The following is a 24,391-nucleotide window of genomic DNA, read 5'->3' on the forward strand; positions in this document are numbered from 1 at the left end:
CATGGAAGGATGTCTTACAGGAAAGACATTGGCCCCTGGTGCTGAAAAGGTTGGGGACTGTTGTTCTAAATGATCTGTAAGGGCCCTTCTGATTCTAAAATCTTACTATCTTAAGCCTTTCTTTCCTTTTATTTTCAATTATTACCTTCCTTACTTTAACCTTATTATCACTTAAATCAACATTGAATTATCTTAATGTCATGCAGCTACCTAAATGTACTAAACAGATATATGTTTGTGAGGGCAACTGTTCAGCTTTGTTCTTTATCATCTTTAGTATCTATCAGATGAAAACTTCTCAAGCAGCTAGAAATAATAGCAGTTGCAATCTACTAAGGTTAGAATGAAAATTCATTAAATCATTTTATAAATGAGAGCTGTTATGACAGCCCTCATCCAATTTTTAAAATCTTAGAATGGACCTTCCTGGTAGACTCCCTAGGAGTTCTGACAGAGCTATGTGTATAAACACAGCCTGGCTAAACATTTTAAATCTACACATTCTGAAAGTTGATATAGCTTCTGTCTTCTGCCCTAACAATGAGAACAGAATGCAACAACGTTACTGCTTAAACCAGCAAGATCTTTTAAAATGTGCTGTCGTTTTCCTTTTTCAATCTACCTGATAGATGCTATTCTTTCCAAACCTCTTCTGTTCTCTGTGCTCACACAGTTTCATGCCATTCTCCTGTGGCAGGTGAATGTTTCGTGGGGGTTTGTTTACAGTGGTGGGTTTGATTGTAAAAGCCCTGTATTATGAATAAACCAATGCCTGAAATGGAGTGGAACCTTGATTTATTTGGGTAGGACTGTTTTCCAACTCCGTAAATCAGAGTTTGGTGTTCATTTACCTTTGCATTCTTTTTGAGCCACCGGCACTGATGCTGACGAATGGGAATCAAATGAAGTGTGCTAAGTGCTTCTGCCAGAGGGTTCCATCTTCCCACATGCCGGGGTGTGATTTATCTCTGCAATACATCATGCAACTTATTTTCCTTTACTTATTTTATTTAGCGTTGTCACAAATAATATCAATTGGCCATTGACTGTGAACCCTAAACAGTAGTAAATTAATGAAATAAGCTTCATCTACAGAACTCATCTGTCCCTAATTTGATTAGAGCCACTTTGGTTGCACCAAGCCATTTACTATAGATGAACCTCATTTATTAAACAAGCAGCTTCATGAGTTTTGTCTAAATCATTATGCATGGTGTTTGCAGTGATTTTAATTAAACACTTAAAGCTGACTCTTTTATATCTCAATCACTAAGAATATTTTATGCTTGCGAAATAGGCATTTTCAGACATCCTGTGACTTCAGCTTAAGTAACTTTATCTGAAGTTCAGTTTAGTTCAGTTCAGTTCACTTCAGTCGCTCATTGGTGTCCGACTCTTTGCGACCTCATGAATCACAGCACACCAGGCCTCCCTGTCCATCACCATCTCCCGGAGTTCACTCAGACTCACGTCCATCGAGTCCATGATGCCATCCAGAAATCTCATGCTGGGTCGTCCCTTTCTCCTCCTGCCCCAATCCCTCCCATCATCAGAGTCTTTTCCAATGAGTCAACTCTTCACATGAGGTGGCCAAAGTACTGGAGCTTCAGCTTTAGCATCATTCCTTCCAAAGAAATCCCAGGGTTGATCTCCTTCAGAATGGATTGGTTGGATCTCCATGCAGTCCAAGGGACTCTCAAGAGTCTTCTCCAAAACCACAGTTCAAATGCATCAATTCTGCGGCACTCAGCCTTCTTCACAGTCCAACTCTCACATCCATACATGACCACAGGAAAAACCATAGCCTTGACTAGACGGACCTTAGTCGGCAAAGTAATGTCTCTGCTTTTGAATGTACTATCTAGGTTGGTCATAACTTTTCTTCCAAGGAGTAAGCATCTTCTAATTTCATGGCTGCAGTCACCATCTGCAGTGATTTTGGAGCCCACAAAAATAAAGTCTGACACTGTTTCCACTGTTTTCCCATCTATTTGCCATGAAGTGATGGGACCGGATGCCATGATCTTCGTTTTCTGAATGTTGAGCTTTAAGCCAACTTTTTCACTCTCCTCTTTCACTTTCATCAAGAGGCTTTTAGTTCATCTTCACATTCTGCCATAAGGGTGGTGCCATCTGCATATCTGAGGTTATTGATATTTCTCCCAGCAATCTGGATTCCAGCTTGTGTTTCTTCCAGTCCAGAGTTTCTCATGATGTACCCTGCATATAAGTTAAATAAGCAGGGTGACAATATACAGCCTTGACGTACTCCTTTTCCTATTTGGAACCAGTCTGTTGTTCCATGTCCAGTTCTAACTGTTGCTTCCTGACCTGCATACAGATTTCTCAAGAGGCAGGTCAGGTGGTCTGGTATTCCCATCTCTTTCAGAATTTTCCACAGCTTATTGTGATCCACACAGTCAAAGGCTTTGGCATAGTCAAAAAGCAGAAATAGATGTTTTTCTGGAACTCTCTTGCTTTTTCCATGATTCTTTGGATGTTGGCAATTTGTTCTCTGGTTCCTCTGCCTTTTCTAAAACCAGCTTGAACATCTGGAAGTTCATGGTTCACATATTGCTGAAGTCTGGCTTGGAGAATTTTGAGCATTACTTTACTAGCATGTGAGATGAGTGCAATTGTGTGGTAGTTTGAGCATTCTTTGGCATTGCCTTTCTTTGGAATTGGAATGAAAACTGACCTTTTCCTGTCCTGTGACCACTGCTGAGTTTTCCAAATTTGCTGGCATATTGAGAGCAGCACTTTCACAGCATCATCTTTCAGGATTTGAAACAGCTCAACTGGAATTCCATCACCTCCACTAGCTTTGTTCGTAGTGATGCTTTCTAAGGCCCACTTGACTTCACATTCCAGGATGTCTGGCTCTAAATTAGTGATCACATCATCATGATTATCCGGGTTGTGAAGATCTTTTTTGTACAGTTCTTCTGTGTATTCTTGTCACCTCTTCTTAATATCTTCTGCTTCTGTTAGGTCCACACCATTTCTGTCCTTTATCGAGCCCATCTTTGCATGAAATGTTCCCTTGGTATCTCTGGTTTTCTTGAAGAGATCTCCAGTCTTTCCCATTCTGTTGTTTTCCTCTATTTCTTTGCATTCATTGCTGAAGAAGGCTTTTTTATCTCTTCTTGCTGTTCTTTGGAACTCTGCATTCAGATGCTTATATCTTTCCTTTTCTCCTTTGCTTTTCACCTCTCTTCTTTTCCCAGCTATTTGTAAGGCCTCCTCAGACAGCCATTTTGCTTTTTTGCATTTCTTTTCCATGGGGATGGTCTTGATCCCTGTCTCCTGTACAATGTCACGAACCTCATTCCATAGTTCATCAGGCACTCTATCTATCAGATCTAGTCCCTTAAATCTATTTCTCACTTCCACTGTATAATCATAAGGGATTTGATTTAGATCATACCTGAATGGTCTAGCAGTTTTCCCTACTTTCTTCAATTTAAGTCTGAATTTGGCAATAAGGAGTTCATGATCTGAGCCACACTCAGCTCCTGGTCTTGATTTTGCTGACTGTATAGAGCTTCTCCATCTTTGGCTGCAAAGAATATAATCAATCTGATTTCTGTGTTGACCATCTTGTGATGTCCACGTGTAGAGTCTTCTCTTGTGTTGTTGGAAGAGGGTGTTTTCTATGACGAGTGCATTGTCTTGGCAAAACTCTATTAGTCTTTGCCCTGCTTCATTTCGCATTCCAAGGCCAAATTTGCCTGTTACTCCAGGTGTTTCTTGACTTCCTACTTTTGCATTCCAGTCCCCTATAATGAAAAGGACATCTTTTGGGGGTGTTAGTTCTAAAAGGTCTTGTAGGTCTTCATAAAATCATTCAACTTCAGCTTCTTCAGCGTTACTGGTTGGGGCATAGACTTGGATAACTGTGATATTGAATGGTTTGCCTTGGAGATGAACAGATATCATTCTGTCGTTTTTGAGATTGCATGCAAGTACTGCATTCCAAGACTCTTTTGTTGACCATGATGGCTACTCCATTTCTTCTGAGGGATTCCTGCCCGCCGTAGAAGATGTAATGGTCATCTGAGTTAAATTCACCCATTCCAGTCCATTTTAGTTCTCTGATTCCTAGAATGTCGACGTTCACCCTTGCCATCTCTTGTTTGACCACTTCCAATTTGCCTTGATTCATGGACCTGACATTCCAGGTTCCTATGCAATATTGCTCTTTATAGCATCGGACATTGCTTCTATCACCAGTCACATCCACAGCTGGGTATTGTTTTTGCTTTGGCTCCATCCCTTCATTCTTTCTGGAGTTATTTTTCCACTGATCTCCAGTAGCATATTGGGCACCCAATGACCTGGGGAGTTCCTCTTTAGGTATCTTATCATTTTGCCTTTTCATACTGTTCATGGGGTTCTCAAGGCAAGAATACTGAAGTGATTTGCCATTCCCTTCTCCAGTGGACCACATTCTGTCAGACCTTTCCACCATGACCCGCCCGACTTGGGTTGCCCCGCAGGCATGGCTTGGTTTCATTGAGTTAGACAAGGCTGTGGTCCCAGTGTGATTAGATTGACTAGTTTTCTGTGAGTATGGTTTCAGTGTGTCTGCCCTCTGATGCCCTCTCACAACACTTACCATCTTACTTGGGTTTCTCTTACCTTGAGCATGGGTTATCTCTTCAAGGCTGCTCCAGCAAAGCACAGCCGCTGTTCCTTACCTTGGACGAGGGGTATCTCCTTACAGCCACTGTTCCTGACCTTCAAAGTGGGATAGCTCCTCTAGGCCCTCCTGTGCCTGCACAGCCACCACTCCTCGGGTTGCTCCTCCCAGCCACCGGCCCTGGCCTCCTGCGTGGGTGGCTCCTCCCAGCTGCCACCCCTGGCCTCGGGCTCAGGGTGGCTCCTCAAGGTCACCATCCCTGGCCTGGGGCGCTAGGTGGCTTCTCCTGGCTGCCGCTGATATCGGACACGGGATGTCTCCTCCCGGCTGCCACTGGCCTCAGATGCAGGGTAGCTCTTCCCGGCCGCCACTGACCTCGGACGCAGGGTGTCTCCTCCCGGCTGCCACTGACCTTGGACGTGGGGTAGCTCCTCTCGGCTGTTCCTGTGCTGTCGCAGCCTGGCACTCTAGGCCACTGCCCCTGACCTCGAACGTGGGGTAGCTCCTCTCGCAGCCGCCTGCGCTTAGTGAGCCGGCTCTCGCAGCTGATTTGTGGAAGGGGGTGGTCTTTTGTTTCTGGGGAGATGATGGGAGCAGGGAAGGGGCACAGGGCTTTTTCTAAGAGGAAAGGCTTCTTGGAGAAGGTGTCCTAAAGATTGTGATTAAAGTTCCATCACAACGCAGAGAAAACTATCACAGTCCCTGCCCCAGAATCCCAGCGCTCTTCTGCTTTGCTTAGCATAAGAATTTCAGAATCCCACAGGCGTACAGGAATCCTAGTGGTCAGTTTACCTTGGAATTTGGAAAGGTAAGTTTCACCAAAGATTGGCTTCACAAAAAGCAATCTGAATAATTTAAATTGACAATGTCCATGTTTCCGTGTAGTGGCTCTAAAAATGTAAAAGTGTAATGCTAATTCATGTCCCAGAATTAGCACAGAGAGGTCTGTAAAACCAAAACAAGGGAAACATAAGCAAGTTCAATATGAAACAAGGTGACAGCCTCTGGGCACTAAACAATTGCACAAAAGCAGAAGCGAAAGTGAGCGGTGTAACAAAGGGGGACATATACTTGGACTTGAAGTGGGAGGGGTTGATTGTACAACTTTAGTGAAGGGCAGACCGGAGAAGGCAGTGGCACCCCACTCCAGTACTCCTGCCTGGAAAATCCCATGGACCGAGGAGCCTGGTAAGCTGCAGTCCATGGAGTCGCTGAGAGTTGGACATGACTCAGTGACTTCACTTTCACTTTCATGCATTGGAGAAGGAAATGGCAACCCACTCCAGTGTTCTTGCCTGGAGAATCCCAGGGACGGGGGAGCCTGGTGTGCTGCTGTCTATGGGGTCGCACAGAGTCAAACACGACTGAAGCGACTTAGCAGCAGCAGCAGTGAAGGGCAGACGAACAAAGCAGAAAAACAAAAAAGTCCTGGTGGATGAGATAAGAACATTCCTGAGAAGTATCTGTGAAACTAAAGCAGAATAAAAATTGGAAACATTTGGTAGAGCTTGTCTTTTTCCAGAACATAAATGAAGGTGGGTGGTGGTGATGTCATACAGAGTCCTCCAGCAAGTCTTTGCTAAGGACATATGCCCTCCTCATGAATCCACATGACGAGATCTACTGCAGTCAAGGTCTGATTAAAGAGCTGTGAGAAAAATCACAGCAATGCTGTGTTAATATTAAAAGCATATTCAATATCCTTGTTTTTCTGAAGAATTTGATGCATACCAGTACCTTGAATCCTCAGATGTTTCCAAAGAAATTTGGAACCCACAGTTCTATAACTTAAAAACTAGAAATGAGGGAATTTAGCTACCTGAGCCCCACAGACTGTGTGAATGGAGCTTCCCAGGAGTTATTGTATATACGTTTTTCTATAGTTATTAATTATCTAATTCACGGGTAAAAATTCATTGACTTAAATAAAAACTGCACAGGTCATGGAAACAATCTCTTCATTAGAGGAACATATCAAGGAAGGAAGGGGAAGGGAGGGAGTGGGAAGGAAGAAAGGAGGTGGATTTATGCACATATATTTTTATCACTGAGCTATTTTTATACTACACTATACAACATATGAATACAATGTAACAGTTTGAAGAAAAAGGAACTGGAAAATATTAGATGAAATATGTCTAATGCAGTATGCCTCAAAGTGAGTTTCTGACAAAATGATTTTTTTGGTCTAAAATGTTTGGGAAACTGTAATGATACATATTTCTTCAATAGTCACAGTGAATATAGTAAGGTTCTGAGGAGTGCTGCAGTAAAAAAAAAAAAAATCTAAACTTGTTTAAACCTGCATTTCAAAAATACATTTCACTAGGATAGCTTTGCTGCCTTTAATACCTATTAACAGCCTAGGGCACAAGCATTCCATATTTTGGGAAGCTGCTCTCAGTATTTCTGCAGAACTCACCTACAGGGTCTAACTCTTTTAGAGATCATGCAAAGGAAAGTGTGTCCAAGCGTAGAATTACCTATAAGGAAAGCAGAGTTTATAAAGGGAATTCTTAACTCTGAAATCTTCAGAAGTGATGGATGAGAGAATGAAAATCTTATTTGGAGAGTTCCCAAACATCAAATATGCTCTAGTTTTCCCATAACCAAACTTGAAGTTACAAACTCAGCCTTTAGAATGCAGTAGCAATGAAAAATAAAACCAAACAATAACTGTGTAGATAGCATACCACAGTTAACTACATTTGTTCCCCCATTTTTGAAGCTGTGAGCATGACTGAAATCCACTTATAAAAATTGCAGTTCCTGTTCAACAGCTTTGTTATCTGAATTCCATATCCTCTAAGCAATTACTACATAAATGTCTCTCTCCAAAATTAGCAATTACTCCCTTCTGATTATTTCTCAGATTCAACTCCCCTGGTGTCTCAGAGGCATTTGATAGTGTTGATCATCACCTCTTGAATGTATTATGGTCCTGGTCCTCTGTGCCACATCATCCTTATTCTCTCTCCCACCTCTCACCAGGCTTCCCTGGTGGCTCAGATGGTAAAGAATCTGTTTGCAATTCAGAAGAACTGGGTTTGATCCCTGGGTCGGGAAGATCCCCTGTAGAAGGAAGTAGCAATCCACTCCAGTAGTCTTGCCTGGAGAATCCCATGGACAGAGGAGCCTGGCAGCTTACAGTCCATGGGGTCACAAAGCGTCAGACATGACGGAGTAACCAGCGCTCACTTTTCACCTCTCAGATTACTCTCTCGATCACTATTTCCTGATTCAGTAAGTCACTGCTCCTCTCATGTCACATGGTCTATGTTCTAAGCAGATATGTATTTCCCTTCATGTTTATTCCTTTAAAGTCCATACCTAGTCTCCGTGTTATCACCTCTAAAAATATGCCTGTCCAGTGATGCATATCTCTTCCTAGTTTAAGAACCACTTCTGCAGTTCCAGGAATACCAGAATTTTATTGTTTTCTCAAATACCCCTTGACATAGCCAATTGAATAAGAAAACACTAAACTTCCCATCTACTCTAAGCTACCTCTATTGACTAATGACCTCTATTACTCTGTGTAGCAACATTATTCTTTCATATTTAAGATGTACGTTTTTCTAGTGCTTTGTTTACATGTGTCTTCCACTTGTCATGACATTTTACATATTATGCATCAACCATTTATTAAACTCTTAGAATATGCCACTACCCTGGTAGGCACTATAGATGCAACCTTGCTTGACCTTTAAGAAACTCATGATTTAACATCAGAAGAAGGAATATAAACATAAAACTTAAATAAGCTGCATGCTACAAGTACAAGTTGTTATGGAAGGAGAAAACGATTTCAGAGAAGCATGGGACAATATTGTTGTTGTTTAGTTGCTAATCCTGTCTTACTCTTTTGTGACCCTAGACTTCAACCCTCCAGGTTCCTCTGTCAGTGGACTCTCCCAGGCAAGACTACTGGAGTGAGCAGCCATTCCCTTCTCTAGGAGTTCTTCCTGACCCAGGGATTGAAGCTGCATCTCTTGCCTCACTTGTATTGGCAAATAGATTCTTTACCACTGAGCCACCTGGGAAGCCCAATGGGACAATATTAGAAAAGGAGAGTCAACATTTAAGATCTATCTTAAAAAATAAATTGAAGATAATATGAGGGAAAATAGAAAGAGCAATGTCACCCCAGGCTGTAAATATTCATAACTTATATAAAGGAATAGCAAAAACTTTGGTGTGCTTGTGGGGTGGGGATAAGGTTTATGTCACGTGTTTGGATTTGAAAGGCTTCTTAGGAGATGAGACCAATAAGATGTTGAACATGGTTTACTATGGATCTTGAATGAACTGATAGGGAGTTTGGACTTGACCCTGAAGGTGGGGTAGATTATCAGAGTTTGAGAAACCAAGTGCATAATCAATCTATGTCTAAGAATGATCATGTTGGCAAGACAGAGGGTGGAAAATAGAGGATGGGATGGAGGACAAGAAAATAATCTCCCAACTAAACTTGTCTTGTTCTTAGCTCTTTAGTTAATTACAATCTTCCTGGATGACTATATCACATTTTATTGCACACATGCACACACAAACACATACAATTCAGAAGTAACTACCTCTTTCTTATGACATCAAAATTAAACTCTTCCTGACTCTCATTGTCTGCTAGAGACTGAATGGTTGCATCCCTCACACTTCATATGTTGAAACCTAATCCCCAATGTGATGATATTTGGAGATAGGGTCATTGGGAGGTGATTAGATCATGACGGCAGAGCCCTTTTGAATGGGGTTAGTGTTCTTATAAAAGAGAGCAGCCACAGAGTTCCCTCACCTCTTCCACCATTTGAGGACACAGCACGAAGATGACCCTCTTTGAACCAGGAAGTGTCCACACCAGACACTGAATTTGCTGGCACCCTAACCTAGGACTTTCAGATTCTAGGATTGTGGGGGAAATAAATTCAGTTCTAAGGCATCATGTGTGGTATTCTGTTGCTGCAGTCGGAATGGGCTAAAATAATATCTTTCATGTTTCCTGAAGTGTCCTCCTCTTTCAAATGCCTCATAATTCTTGCTTCTCACCAACATCACCCTCAGCTTTATCCTGTATTCATTCCAACTGAACTCCTAATTCTTCCTCTCGCCTCTGCCATGGAAAGCTCTCATTCATGAATTTAGATCAAGCCTATTCTCCAATATCAAATCCAAATCCTCCCTTCTCCCACAAAGCCTTTCCTGAGGACCTTCTTGCATCTTGTCTTTGCACTTACTGGTATTTTTCTTTTCCCAAATGTTTTGGTATATCTTGTATCTCACAATTCATGTATTATCTTCATCATTTGCTACTTTTATATTTGAATATCACTGCAGACAGTGACTAAAGTCATGAAATCAAAAAACTCTTGCTCCTAGGAAGGAAAGCTATGACAGACCTAGATAGTGCATTAAAAAGCAGAGACATCATTTTGCTGACAAAGATCTGTAAAGTCAAAGTTATAGTTTTTCAAGTAGTCAGGTATGGATGTGAGAGTTGGACAATAAAGAATGCTGAGCACAGAAGAATTGATGCTTTTGAACTGTGGTGTTGGAGAAGACTCTTGAGAATCCCTTGGACTGCAAGGAGACCAAACCAGTCAATCCTAAAGGAAATCAGTCCCGAATATTCATTGGATGGACTGATGCTGAAGCTCCAGTACTTTGGCCACCTGATGCAAAGAGCCAACTCATTGGAAAAGACCCCAATGATGGGAAAGATTGAAGGCCAAAGGAGAAGGGGGTGGCAGAGGACTACTGGAAAAACCATAGCCTTGACTAGACAGACCTTTGTTGGCAAGGTAATGTCTCTGCTTTTGAATATGCTATCTAGGTTGGTCATAACTTTCCTTCCAAGGAGTAAGCTTCTTTTAATTTCATGACTGCAATAAAATACATTTAAAAGTGATGACTCAGTCTTAATGAAGAAAATGATTTCTTTCTAAAGAAGATGAAGTGGGTGTATTCACAGCTAAATAGGGTAAAAAAAAAAAAACATGTTTGAGAAGAAGCAACATGCTGAGGATTCATATATTAGCACCATCTCAAACTAATGCTCCAGTGACCTTGCCAGTAACACTTATTCTGAACAACCAAACAGGGAAAGAACCAGCATCTCAATATAAAACTGTATTCATCCTGCTTTTTAAAAATATTTCCAACAATAATAAAAGGTCAGAAACAGGCCTTGACTGGACACTGATTGCTATTCTTGCTTTCTGACACTTTTCCAACTTTAAAATATAATTTAAAATACAATTTGTTAATCTTTGTAAACAGCAGAACTATTCTGTACTGTGTGCGTGTGTCAGCCACTCAGTCTTGTCCAACTCTGTGATGCCACGGACTGTAGCTTGCCACCAAGTTCCTCCGTCCATGGACTTCTTCAGGCAAGAATACTGGAGTAGGTTGCCATTCTCTTTCCCAGAAGATCTTTCCAAACCAGAGATCGAACCTGGGTCTCCTGCATTGCAGGCAAATTCTTTACCATCTGAGTCCCCATCTGAGTACAGTAGCAACTAGTATGTGTCGTTAAATTTGACAGATTTAACCAGAAAAACAGAAATAATAGTTAATAATAGTTCAAATAGTTAATAATAGTTAATAGTTAATAATAGTTCAAATCTTTAAGTTGCTACTTTTCCAGATACAGTATATTGATACTAATTTGTGAGGGTTGCCTTAACTAAAATTTATTGACTTATAGTTCTGCAGACTAGAAGTACAAACTCAATTTCTTGGCAGGTCTGGTTCCTTCTGAAGTCTGTGAGGGAAGCCTCTGTACCAGACCTCTCTCCTTCATGTGGTTCACCATCTTCATGTCCACGTGATGTTTTTATATATGTATATATATATTTCTATCACCAAATTTCCCTTTATCTTTGAAAATAACTGACCTTAATGGCCTCATCTTATTTTGATTACCTCTCTAAAGGATCTCTCCTCTCCCCAAATAAGACTACATTTGGATGTATTGAGGTTTAGGATTTCAACATATAAATTTTGAGGGGAAACAATTCATCCCATAACAGGTACTTTCCTCATTTTTAGTTGAAATATTATTTACAATTTAATTATTTATTGCCTAAAATTTATAGATTATAAAAGTTTGTATTAAGGATAGTATTTGGATGATTCTTTACAGCCACATAAATGTGTCCAAATTGGAAAGGAATAACTTGAATTTCCTGTTTTCAAATGGCATGATCTTATACATAGAAAATTCTAAAACCTTCACACACACACTCACACAAACCTGTTATGTTGCAGCATACAAAATCAATATACAGAAATCAGTTTCATTTTGATACACTAACAATAAACTGTCCAAAAAAGAAATGAAGAAAACAATCCCATTTACAATAACATCAAAAATTTATAGAAAGAAAAAGTTGAACAATGGTTACTATGGCCCTGGACATGAGAGAAATAGAAAGATGTTGGTCAAAGGGCACACATTTTTATGATAAATAGGTTCTGGAGATCTATTTGTTAGCATGATGACTATAGTTAACAATCCTCTATTGTATACTTGAAATTTGCTAAGATAATAAACATTTGTTCTCACCACTCACACACGCAAAAAGGTAACTACATGAGGCAATGTACATAACTAACCAGACTGTGACAATCATTCCATGACATACACATATATTAATTTATTACATTGTACATGTTTACAAAATCACATTGCACAACATAAATATGTGCAATTTTTTGTCAATCATACTGCAATAAAGCTGAAAAATAAGAAATAAGTAAAAATAAAGAGAAAAGAGAGAAATATGAAAAATCTGTAAATTTAAAATCACAAAGTAAATATAAGTATATTCTATGGTTGTTTTGTTTTAATTTTGAAACATTTAAACTTCTAATGAATTAGGATTGAAAAGTAGCTAAACATTGCTATTGAAGTTCATAGACTAACTGGACCGCTGCCTATGATGTGAGATACACTTGAGCTGCTGGGAATTGCTCCTACCTTCAACATACGTGCACTGGCAGTGTCTGCCGAACATCTGAAGTTTCACTAGAATATTGTCTTATGTTGAAATGTATGTGTTTCAGAAAGTAGAGACAGATCAAGTCAATCATCAGTTACAAAAATTGTACTGAAAGTAATTTAACAGATTTCTTCTAGCCAATGATTTTTCACCATCCAGTAGCACAAAGTGCTGTCACACTTCCCACCTAGCATCTCTAATATGGGTCTAGGGTTCTCTACACTGTCAACTTCAAAACCAACCTATGAAAATATTGCTGAAACTGCTGAAATCGGATCTTAACCAAATATATACCTTAATTCCCTTTTTAGACAAATATTTATGGGGCTTCTACCATGTACCAAGCACTATCATAGATGCTTGAGTACTTTTTGTGAGGACAAAGCATCCCTGTCCTTGTAGGTTGTATTTAGGGATATATGGAAATGCCTCATTTTTTGTCTCCTTGAAGTTAGTTATTTGCATAACGTCCGGAGTGATCTTTTCAAAGAGAATTCTGAGACTGCCTCTACTTCTTTAGAACCTTTTCATACTTCCCAATTGCTCTTGATTAAACCTGCAGAGCAATTGGTATAGCCTTCTAGGTTCTGTGGAATCTGATTCCTGTTGATTTTACCATTTCATTTCATGTTGTTTTCCACCTCACCCACTCTGTCCCAGCCACACTGGCCCTCTAGCCAATGGTGATATTAACCAAATCTCTGCTGTCTCAGAGCATTCACATGTTTGTTTCTTCATTCAGGAGCTTTCTTACTCCTCACATACCCACTTAGAACTCTTCCTTTACATCTCAGGAGAAATACCACTTATTTATGGGTGTTTTCCTAACCCACCAAATTAACTTCATTGTTCCTACAATACCTCATAGAACTTTCATTTATAATAATTATTAATATATGTATACTTTTATTATTTGTAAATGTCTAAATCATTATCTGTATAATGCCTGTCTCTCTAATTAGATTTAATTCAGTTAGGACAAAGATCATGTAGGTTTACACTTATCTCCCTATTCTTTGCACAGTACTGGATAGATGAAAAGCACTCAGTAAGTATTTATTGACTTTAAGAGGAATGAGGTACAAGAGAAAAGAGAAATAATATCTTGACTGTTGGAAAGCCCTTATATTACAGTGGAATGAGGTTAAATTAGAAAGCACAGTAATTTAAGGATAGAGACGGGTTCTGGGCAGAAAACTTCAGATAAAATAACTTAATTTAGCCAGTGTTTTCTAAGTACATTTAATGGTGTACTGTCCCCATAAACTGCTTTTCAAAAGCATGATACCATGGTTAAAGAACATTGTCCAATATCTTCTGCCTCTCGTGATTCATAGTGCCTATCATGAGTTCCTAATAAAGAGCTCTAGGAACTGTTCTGGTAAAGAAATCTGTTTAACAAATCCCCTTCTTCCTCCATAATAGCTAGTAACACTTTGGGCATTTGCTGAAAAAGACTGTTCTGAGATATAATACACCCCTTCCACACCCTTATATTTTCTCTTACAATTCAAGGTATTTAGTGGAAAATCTCATTCTGCATTTTTTTGGGGGCCTCAAAAGAGAGTCCTGGAGGCCTGACCTTTAGAGATTTTTAGAGATTTTGTTTTAACTTATTGACTGAAAACCGATATATAGCATCAGGAATTTTAGCCCCCTTTTTATAGCATAGGATTTATGTATTTTTTTATAATTAATGTATAAATATATATGGATATATATGGATTTATAGCATGATATAAGTAGCCAATAAGTTTCCATCTAGAATTATTTAGCCTAATTGTATTGTAGACTGGAAATCAACAAATAATTTTGCATGCAAATTTCTAATATTTGTATCTTTATAACGTTATAGTAAACCAACATATAATTAATGTATCACCACACATGCTTAATTGCTCAGTCATGTTCAACTTTTTTCAACCTCCTCGACTGCAACCCAGCAGGATCCTCTGTCCATGTGAATTCTCCAGGCAAGAATATTGAAGTGGACTGCCATGCCCTCCTCCAGGGGATATTCCCAACTCAGGGATCACACACAGGTCTCCCGCATTTCAGGCCAATTCTTTACCATATGAGCCACCAGGGAAGCCCAAGAATACTGGAGTGAGTAGCTTATCCCTTCTCCAGGGGATCTTCCCTAGCCAGGAATCAAACCGGGGTCTCCTGCATTGCAGGTGGATTCTTTATAAGCTGAGTTACCAGGGAAGCCCAATGTATCACTATACTCACATATAATTTATTTTATAAAATATATTCCAAAATAAAAGTTTTAAATGCTGATGTGAAATAAATATAATGAAAGGTCATCATACTTTTTTCTACTATTTCATAATCATCATGCATATTTCCTGGATTCCATATATTCACCTTATATTAGATATAAATTTTATAAATTGTGACTGGGTTGGAACTCACCAAGGAATGATGAGGCCTAGGATTATTGTTCAAGAATAATAATTCATTTGAGAACTTACAGTCTTCATTTACTCTGTAAATGACCAGCTGCTATTAATATCCACTGACTATGGCTTATTAAGCAGTTGCTGCTGCTGCTGCTGCTAAGTCACTTCAGTCATGTCCGACTCTGTGCGACCCCATGGACTGCAGCCCACAAGGCTCCTCTGTCCATGGGATTTTCCAGGCAAGAGTACTGGAGTGGGGTGCCATCACCTTCTCTGTATTAAGTGGTTAGAAGGAACTAAATTTAGAGGGTTTGTAGAAGATATTAACATGTGGACAAGGGCTATATCTTTATAAAATTTGTGTCAGGATTGAGATGTTGCATAATTTACTGGTACATAGATACCAGATGGAGCCATGTCTTTACCTTGGCCTAGTACCCAGCAGCACAATTTCAAAGGCATGTGGTCCTCCTAGATGACCAAACTACAAGGCCATGTGATTACTTGAGCACAGATCTATCAGGAGTTCAAAGTGCAGAAAGTGGGGGTTATCAAAGACGACTTCTGAGCTCTTTTCTGGGCTTCCCAGGTGGCTCAGTGGTAAAGAAATTACCTGCATTGCAAGAAGATGCAGGAGATGCTGAGAATTTGATCCTTGAGTCAGTAAGATCCCCTGGAGGAGGGCCTGGCAACCTACTCCAGTATTCTTGCATTGGTGAATACCATGAACAGGGGAGCCTGGATCCCTGTCTGTGGGATTCGCCAAGGCAAGAATACTGGAGTAGGTAGCCATTCCTTTTTTCAGGGGATCTTCCTCACCCAGGGATCAAACCCCCAATGTGGGCAGGGGTCTCCCGATTGCAGGCAGATTCTTTACCATCTGAGCCTCCTGGGAAGCCACTGTGAACACCTGAGTGAGAAGTAGTATTGCTGAATGATTAGGAACTCTGACTTCAAAGAGAGATGGGTCTGATGTCATTTTCCACTTTAAACAACTTAAAAACAATATCATCAGGGACAAGATATTTGATCTATCTGAAATGCCATAAAACATATATAACTATAGTTGCACAAATCCTGCCTTGAGTTAAAACACTTAGCAGAATGATGCTGTAGTTGGCCTTCAAGAAAAGTAGTAATACTTCTTCTTATTATTATTGTTTTTAATTCCAAGAAAGAAGTGAGAATTATTTATGGTGCTAAGCATTTTCCAGGTATGTCACTGAACCCTAAATTTGATCTTTATGTTTCATATAGATGCATTTGACTACTTTTTACCTAGTGACCATATGTCAGCTGACAATTTTGATTAAGGCATTTTCAATTTGAACTTTACTTAATCTTTAGTTCAAGTGGGAAATCTGGTAGTAAGGCTTTCTCTCCTTTTGAGGTTCTGTTAAACACTGTGGTCCATGGAGACTGAATGGTAAATTAAACCAAGGAAACACACCAAAGAAAAAATTCTGTGGAATTGAACCCAGAAGCAATCAATGACTGCAGGAAAATAACTAATCAACACTGCAAAGGCAAATGCCTCCTACATCCTGTACTGGCAAAATCTGAAAGCAAAGTAAGTTCCACAAATTAAAACTTTTTAAGAATAACAAGTTACAGATAATACACCCATCAATCTTGATTTTTGAATGATACTCTAGAACAACTTGAGTTCTGACACATTCAGAACAATTGTCAATGTTCACCACTAGAGACTGTGTTAAAAAAGTAATCAACAATAAGTTTTATAGGTTTTATGTGTTGCATTAGTCTTATCAACTACTAGGGGTAAGGGCTAGAATTAGAGTTGGAAGTAGAAATGATAAATTCTTCCATTTCTTCGAAGAAAACATAGATATTTATACAGCGATTTTTTCTTTTACAAAGAAGGATCCAGGGTCCAGAATCTAATAGGGTAAGGTAGACTCATTGATTGGTCTTTTAGGGTCTCGAACAGTTCATGAAGAAGGCACAGAATGGAACAGAAATACTTCAGCAGAGAATTGATGCTCCAGTTCATGCTCTGTAGAATTACAAATGTCTGGGCTTTTCATTGTGATACATTTCATCCTATGAATCTGCAAAGAATTGTGCAATATGTTTTAGAAAGTCTTGTGACTTTACTTTCAAGGTCTAGGAGATTTCAGGTTTCTTAATTCTTTATTATCCTGGAATAATCAAGACTAAGCTGATTTCCTGAAGAAATTGCTTTCATTTTTTTTTTTTAAATTATTTTCTTAACATAAAGTTATCACTAATGGAGAACACACGTAAAACTTTAAACTTCTGGAAACCAACACAACTTCCCATGCATGCAGCAAAGATTGACTGCCATCAAACACTTTAATTTTTTTGGACCAACTTAAAAATAGAGTATACTCATTTTGCACCACTACAATGTGGTCATTTTTACTAGAGTAAGCATTGGATTCATTAGCCTAACACCCTCAAGGCAAAATTCTAACAACCCCTGGATCATAACGAGATAGAGGGCACAGGAGAGCCATTTAACTTGATTCCTAACATAAAGTTATTTATGAAAAAAGATACAACTGAATTGTTTTTTGCACAAATGTTATAAAATATTTTTATTAAAATAAAAACAATGATAGGAAAAACAGAAAAGGAAAGAAAATATCCAAAAGCAGCCAAACATATTTAACAGAGATGAAGTCCATTCTATTTCCCTGGAGTGCAAATGTGTGGTTTAACATATGAGAAGGATATTTCACTTGGTGTATGTTACCCATCACAGAGGCACCAGCAGGAGCAGCTACAGAAAGTGGTCCATTAGTTTTGCCATAATAAATTCTTTTTTCACTGGTACACTCCTGGGATTCTTTGACATTACTTCAGTGTAGTTATTGGTGGAAGGCCTTAATAATTGGAACTCTCACAATTTGAAATTAACATTTTCATGTCACTCTGCTGCTGCAGCTGCTGCTGCTAAGTCACTTCAGTCATGTCAGACTGTGTGTGACCCCGTAGATGGCAGCCCACCAGGGTCCTCTGTCCCTGGTATTCTCCAGGAAAGAATACTGGAGTGGTTGCCATTTCCTTCTCTAACGCATGCATGCATGCTAAGTAGCTTCAGTTTTGTCCAACTCTGTGCGACCCTATGAACAGAAGCAAAGGATCAGGCTCCTCTGTCCATGGGATTCTCTAGGCAAGAATACTGGAGTGGGTTGCCATTTCCTTCTCCTCCATGTCACTCTGCTGCTGCTGCTGCTGCTGCTGCTGCTAAGTTGCTTCAGTCGACTCTGTGCGACCCCATAGATGGCAGCCCACCAGGCTCCCCCGTCCCTGGGATTCTCCAGGCAAGAACACTAGAGTGGGCTGCCATTTCCTTCTCCAATGCATGAAAGTGAAAAGTGAAAGTGAAGTCATGTCCAACTCTTAGCCACCCCATTGACTGCAGCCTAGCAGGCTTCTCCATCTGTGGGATTCTCCAGGCAAGAGTTCTGGAGTGGGTTGCCATTGCCTTCTCCACCATGTCACTCTAGTACATGTTAAATATTGCAAAATTTGATTTTATGGGCATCCTCTCCAATATATGTGATTCCAAAGGCAAAATTGTAAATGCAAAATGCTCTTTGTGTCTTTGCATTTTATATTTGCACTTGTTTCTCAAATTAGCATGTCAAGACACTTATTCAGTCAGCATGACTTTATCATGCTCAAGTGAATGAGAGCTAACAGCTCCCAGTTGGAGTCTCCAGTGTGTCTAACTTATAAGGCAACAGCTTCCACACAAGGGAGTTCTCAGAAAATATGTACCCTAAAACCCTAAAATGTACAAGCACACATGAGAATTGGATGGAAGTCTTCACTGAGGCCAAAAAAAAAAAAAAAAAAGTCAGCACCGAGTTGTGCCAAGTGCCAGGAAGAAGATATGGTGTTTATGCTAAAAGGAAATCACAATCTAATACAGAAGCTAGAATTTTGGCAACATAATGAAGTAAGTTCAGTCAGAGAAATATACAGCATTTAAGAAAGAACCAGAAGAAATATGATTTATGTGTGCCAAAACACTCTTTGGAAATTTTTCTTACAGCTGCAAAGGATATTAGATGTCATCTCCTTTAAGTCCTCTCTAAATGCTATGTTGCGTTATGTTTTAGTCTCTCAGTCATGTCCAACTCCTTGTAACCCCATGGACTGTATTCTGCCAAGTTTCTCTGTGCATGGAATTCTCCAGGTGATAGTACTGGAGTGGTAGTCATTTCCTTCTCCAGGGGATCTTCCTGACCCAGAGATCGAACTTCAGTCTCCTGCAATGCATGCAGATTCTTTACCCTCTGAGCCACCAGGGAACCCCCTCTAGATGTTATGGGTAAGACTGAAACTTATAAAAGGAACATGATTCATGCAAGGACCCACAGCTCATTTATTTCATAGCTCTAAATTCTAAATCTAATGTTTTATTGACTACAGCAGACACTCTTAGGGAAATATATGGCAATGTATCCCTAATTCACAATGCTAATTTGTACATTATTACTGTCTCTCAAAGACTATAATAAATTGGGGAGGGTGTGGCCTGAGGGGTAACAATTAATCTCTTACTTACTTTTCCCTTCAGTTGTGCTATTTAATAAAGGAATCATCACTGAGAGACCAAGAACTTGGAAACAAAGTTGAACTAAAGGTATGAGAGAATAGGCAAAAAAGAAAAAGAGTTCTTGGACTAGGGCCATGGAGTAAGAGATTTTCAGCATTAATAAAAAGCATCTTAATAACTCTGACAAAATGGGTAGAATTTCTTGAGGCAAAGAAAAGAAATAAATAATCATGAAAATTCAATCTGCTTAAATAATGTCAATCAAGAAATATTTTCTGAACATTTATTATGTCCCATGAACAATATTGGGCTTCCATGGTGGCTCAGATGGTAAAGTGTCTGCCTGCAGTGCTGGAGACCCAGGTTTGATCCCTGGGTTAGGAAGATCACCTGGAGAAGGAAATGGCAACCCACTCTAGTACTCTTGCTTGAAAAATTCCATGGATAGAGGGGCCTGGTGGGCTACAGTCCATGGGGTCGCAAAAATTCGGACACAACTGAGCAACTTCACTCACTATGAACAATATTGGATACTAGATGTTGTACAGGAGAGGTCAAATATTCTGTTTTTAAAAACAGAATTGAACAATCACATGAATAATTCAACACAAGTCAAGTACTCTGTGACAGGAGTGTGGTTCCATGAGGGGTTATGACAAAGGATTCTGACATAGTCTGGGAGGTCAAAGTTCTCCTGTACAAATTGATACTTAAGTAAGATAAAGGATAAATGAAAATTAACTATTAATAGGTTAAATGTAGGAGGGAAAGGAAGTAATATTTAGACAGGGAAGGGGAGAGAACTGTGAGACTAGTCTGTGATCCAGGGACTGTATTAGCACATATGAAAGACTGAGGTCTTTGTAGTAGATTGATTACATAAACAGCCCCAATCTATCACACCTTCCTGAATGCATGCTCTTCTACTTCCTTCCTATAACAACTCCAAACTTGTCCTGTGGCTTGCTTTGGCCAATAGAACAATAACACACTGTACCCAAGCAGAATTTTGAAAAGGCATTTGCACATTGTTACTTCCTGTCCCTCCACCATGAAAACTTGCTTGGCCTAGCTTGCTGAATAAGGAAACATGGAGCAGAGCCATGTTGCCCAGTTGTCTCTGCTGAAGGCTACCCGGACCATCCAACCACCAGCCAGATACTTGGAGGAGCCCAGCAAAGATAAGTAAAGCAACTGGTTGATCTCTATGAATCCTGCTAAGCCCTACTTATATCAATAAGAGCTCCTTGGGTGAACCCAGAAGAATAACCCAATCAGTCCACAGGTTTGTGAGCTAAATATATATTTAATGTCTTAAGCCACTAGTATTTGTGATTGTTAGGTGGCATAAACATAGCTACAGATAACTGATATGGTGGTAAATGTGAAAAATGGATAATCAGTGGTATATAGTGTACATGAATGGAATGATTTTATTGGAATGATTTTCAGGCTGTTGCAAAAAGAGATAATGGCAGCTTGGACTAACTGATAGCGAGGATGTAGACAAGGCTATAGAATCAGGGCAATTTGGGTTTAACTCTCTAGAAAATGGTGAACTACTAAAGGCTTTTATACAGATAGATAGTGACATGAACAGAGAGCTACTAATTTAGGGAAATTAAATTGACTGTGTTTTCGTGAACAGATTACACTAGAAGGAGAGTCAAAGCACAGAATAAAAGAACAAGATATTGAACCAAAAAAAGAAAAAAAGGTTAAATGCCAAGAGAGTATATTTTCACAACATGATATTTAATGGAAAGCTTCAGACAATGAAAACACTCTGAGGCCCATATTCAAGAATAGATTCTCACTCTTAATCTTTCTAGATGTTAATAGTTTAATTAGAGGCCCTTTGACAGCTCAAACTCAATTAGTTGGTGGCTTGAAAGGGAAATGGAATCTATGGATTTAAAACATGATAAATTAGTTCCAAGACCACTTTGCATTAAGTGGTCTAGTGGATGAGAAATTAATATAAAGATATAAACAGTTTAAAGAGCATGGGCTTCATTTTAATATTCACTTCCACATTATTGGCAAAGGCTGTCTATAGATTAAGACCCTAATATAGACACTTCCCTTGTAGCTCAGTCGGTAAAGAATCTGCCTGCAGTGCAGGAGACCTGGGTTCGATCCCTGGGTTGGGAAGATCCCCTGGAGAAGGAAATGGCAACCCACTCCAGTATCTTTGCCTGGATAGAGGAGCCTGATGGGCTGCAGTCCATGGGGTAACAAAGAGTCAGGCACGACTGAACGACTAATACTTATTACTTATAGACAACAGGCTACTCCTTCCTGACTTTTCAAAATTTTCTCAACTTCATCCTCATGGTCATAATAGTTACCTTATTCCATAATACATAGAGACACATTGTTGTCTCTCAGTGAGTGTGTAGTCATTCCATAATATTTATGATGTAATATGGAATAGAAATGCTTAGGAAAGTGAGCAATGGATTTTAGTCATATCTCTATTTGAAGTCAATCCCTTCTCTTCTGTGTAATTCCCATCTCCTTATGCAAGTTTAAGGACATTATTCCAGGAGTTCCTTGAACAGCATCACTCCAGCAATTTTTTTCTTTTCCTCCTACTTAGATGTTTCTCTCTCTTTCTCCTGTATAGCTGAAATCAGTGTACACATACCATTATAGAAATTCTCTTGTTTCCTCTTCTGTCACTTATCTTTCTATTGTTTGATTGTATTTATTGAAAAACTCCAAAAGAGTTATTATTCTCATCATTTCTAATTATCTCCTCCCATATTCCTTCAAACCCACACAAGTTGGGTCTTTGCTTCCATCATTCTATCAAAATATCTCACCATGTGTACCACTGATGCCCATTTGGTAAATCCAGAGGCTACTATCAGCAGCATACTCACCACTTTGACACATTTTTCTCACTTTCATTTCATACCAGCCATTCCCTTGTTTATCCTTCTTCTTAATGAATTTCTTTTTCAACCTTGTTTATTGGATTTTTTTCTACTCCTGGATCTCTTACACTTGGAGCGCACAACAGCCTTGTCCATGGACTTCCCTTCATTCTCCCTTCACGCTTTTGATTATCTCATCCAATGAAATGGATTTGAGTATAATTCATATGGCATCTGCTCACAAATTGATACCTTTAGTCCAGACATCTACTCCAAATACCACACATATCTCTGCTTAGTTAACCACTTGAAAATCTTGAATGGGCATTTCAAACTGAGACTCTGCCCTAAAATAAATACTTGACTATATCACCTATAATCAGTTGATGGAAATTTCATCCATTAATTGCTCAGAAAAAAATACATACATACATATATATATATATATTTATATATATTTATCAGAAAAATACATACATTTGTTTATTTATCCTTGAGCCTTCTATTTTTTAATACTTTACATTCATCGTATCAGTAAATTCTGATATATTTCCAGAATCTCATCATTTCTTTTCATTCCTACTGATACCACTCTGGTGTGTGCTACTATGATTACTCGAATTACTGTGATGCCCTCCTAGCTGGTTTCTGCCTTTTTCTCATGACAGCCTGTTCTTAACAAAGCAATCAGAGTAATACCTTTAATATTAAGACAAATCATACCATTCCTGTATTAAAAACTGTGCAATATCATCTCCATACTCATGCAGGCTAGGAGCCAAAAATTTAAAACAGTAAATGGCCCCTACCTCTGTACCTGAGTGTAGTTATTCAACTAAATGCATCTCTTAAGATTCTGCACCCCACCCCCCAAACCACTAGGATGTCTCTTTACTTTTTCTTAAACATGATGGACATGCTTTCACCTTAAGGGATTTGATCTCATTCTCTGCTTAGAATACGCTTCCTCCAGGTGTGTGCATCTCTCTCAACCTTTCTTTGAATTTCTGTTCAAATGTCATCTACTCAGTGATGTTTCCCTGATCTTAGTATTTAATATGACAGCCTAACTCCCTTCCCCAAACTCTGGGACTATTGATTCCCTTTGCCTTATTCTATTTTTCCCCATAACACATATTTAATATGAACACAGTAAATAATTTACTTATTTACTGTATTTATTGTTTATTTTCTCTCTCTCGTCTTAAACATAAGTATGTGAGGTCAGAAATCCTTAGTGCCATTGAATAAAATATTTCCAAGAACAAATAGTGGTTAACACACACACTAAATAATTATGTATTGATTGAATGAATGAACAAAATGATATTCTGATTTGTTTGAGATGACATACCCCACTCCGCAACTAAATTCTAAATATGTATATATTATGAATTGTTTCTGTGGTTGCAATGAATCCTTTTCTGTTGGCTTAGACTTCAGAATGAGTTTTTAATCTGAATTAAGGCATCCTCATCTCACTATTTTCCTATTTATAACTTAATCATCTACCATTACTGCTGCTTTTCATGAAATGTGGAAGCCCTGGCCTCATTGAAGGCAAAACATAAGAACAGTTGACAGTACTAAATGTCTTGTTGGATGTGGGGAGTGTAAAATGACAAATAGGAGTCAAAACTCTGTGAGACAGAAAGGGCAGAAATTTAGTTGAGTGATTTACTCAGAATTACAGAATAAATTAGCAACAAAAATGGAATAATGTAGGGTTTCCACTTTCTGGTGAAGTTTATAGCCACTAGAACTTACCCTTCAGAGTCTAGTTCTAGTTCTAGACTGTGGCTTGCTTCCATCAGAAAGAAAAATCTCATGCTAAGTCCCAGATGATATGTTCTTCTCATCCAAGATACATGCCGGATAGGCCTCACCGTTGCTTTTGTTCTTGCTCA

The sequence above is a fragment of the Budorcas taxicolor genome, chromosome 3 (assembly GCF_023091745.1).
Source record: "Budorcas taxicolor isolate Tak-1 chromosome 3, Takin1.1, whole genome shotgun sequence".
NCBI classification, from domain to species: Eukaryota; Metazoa; Chordata; class Mammalia; order Artiodactyla; family Bovidae; genus Budorcas; species Budorcas taxicolor.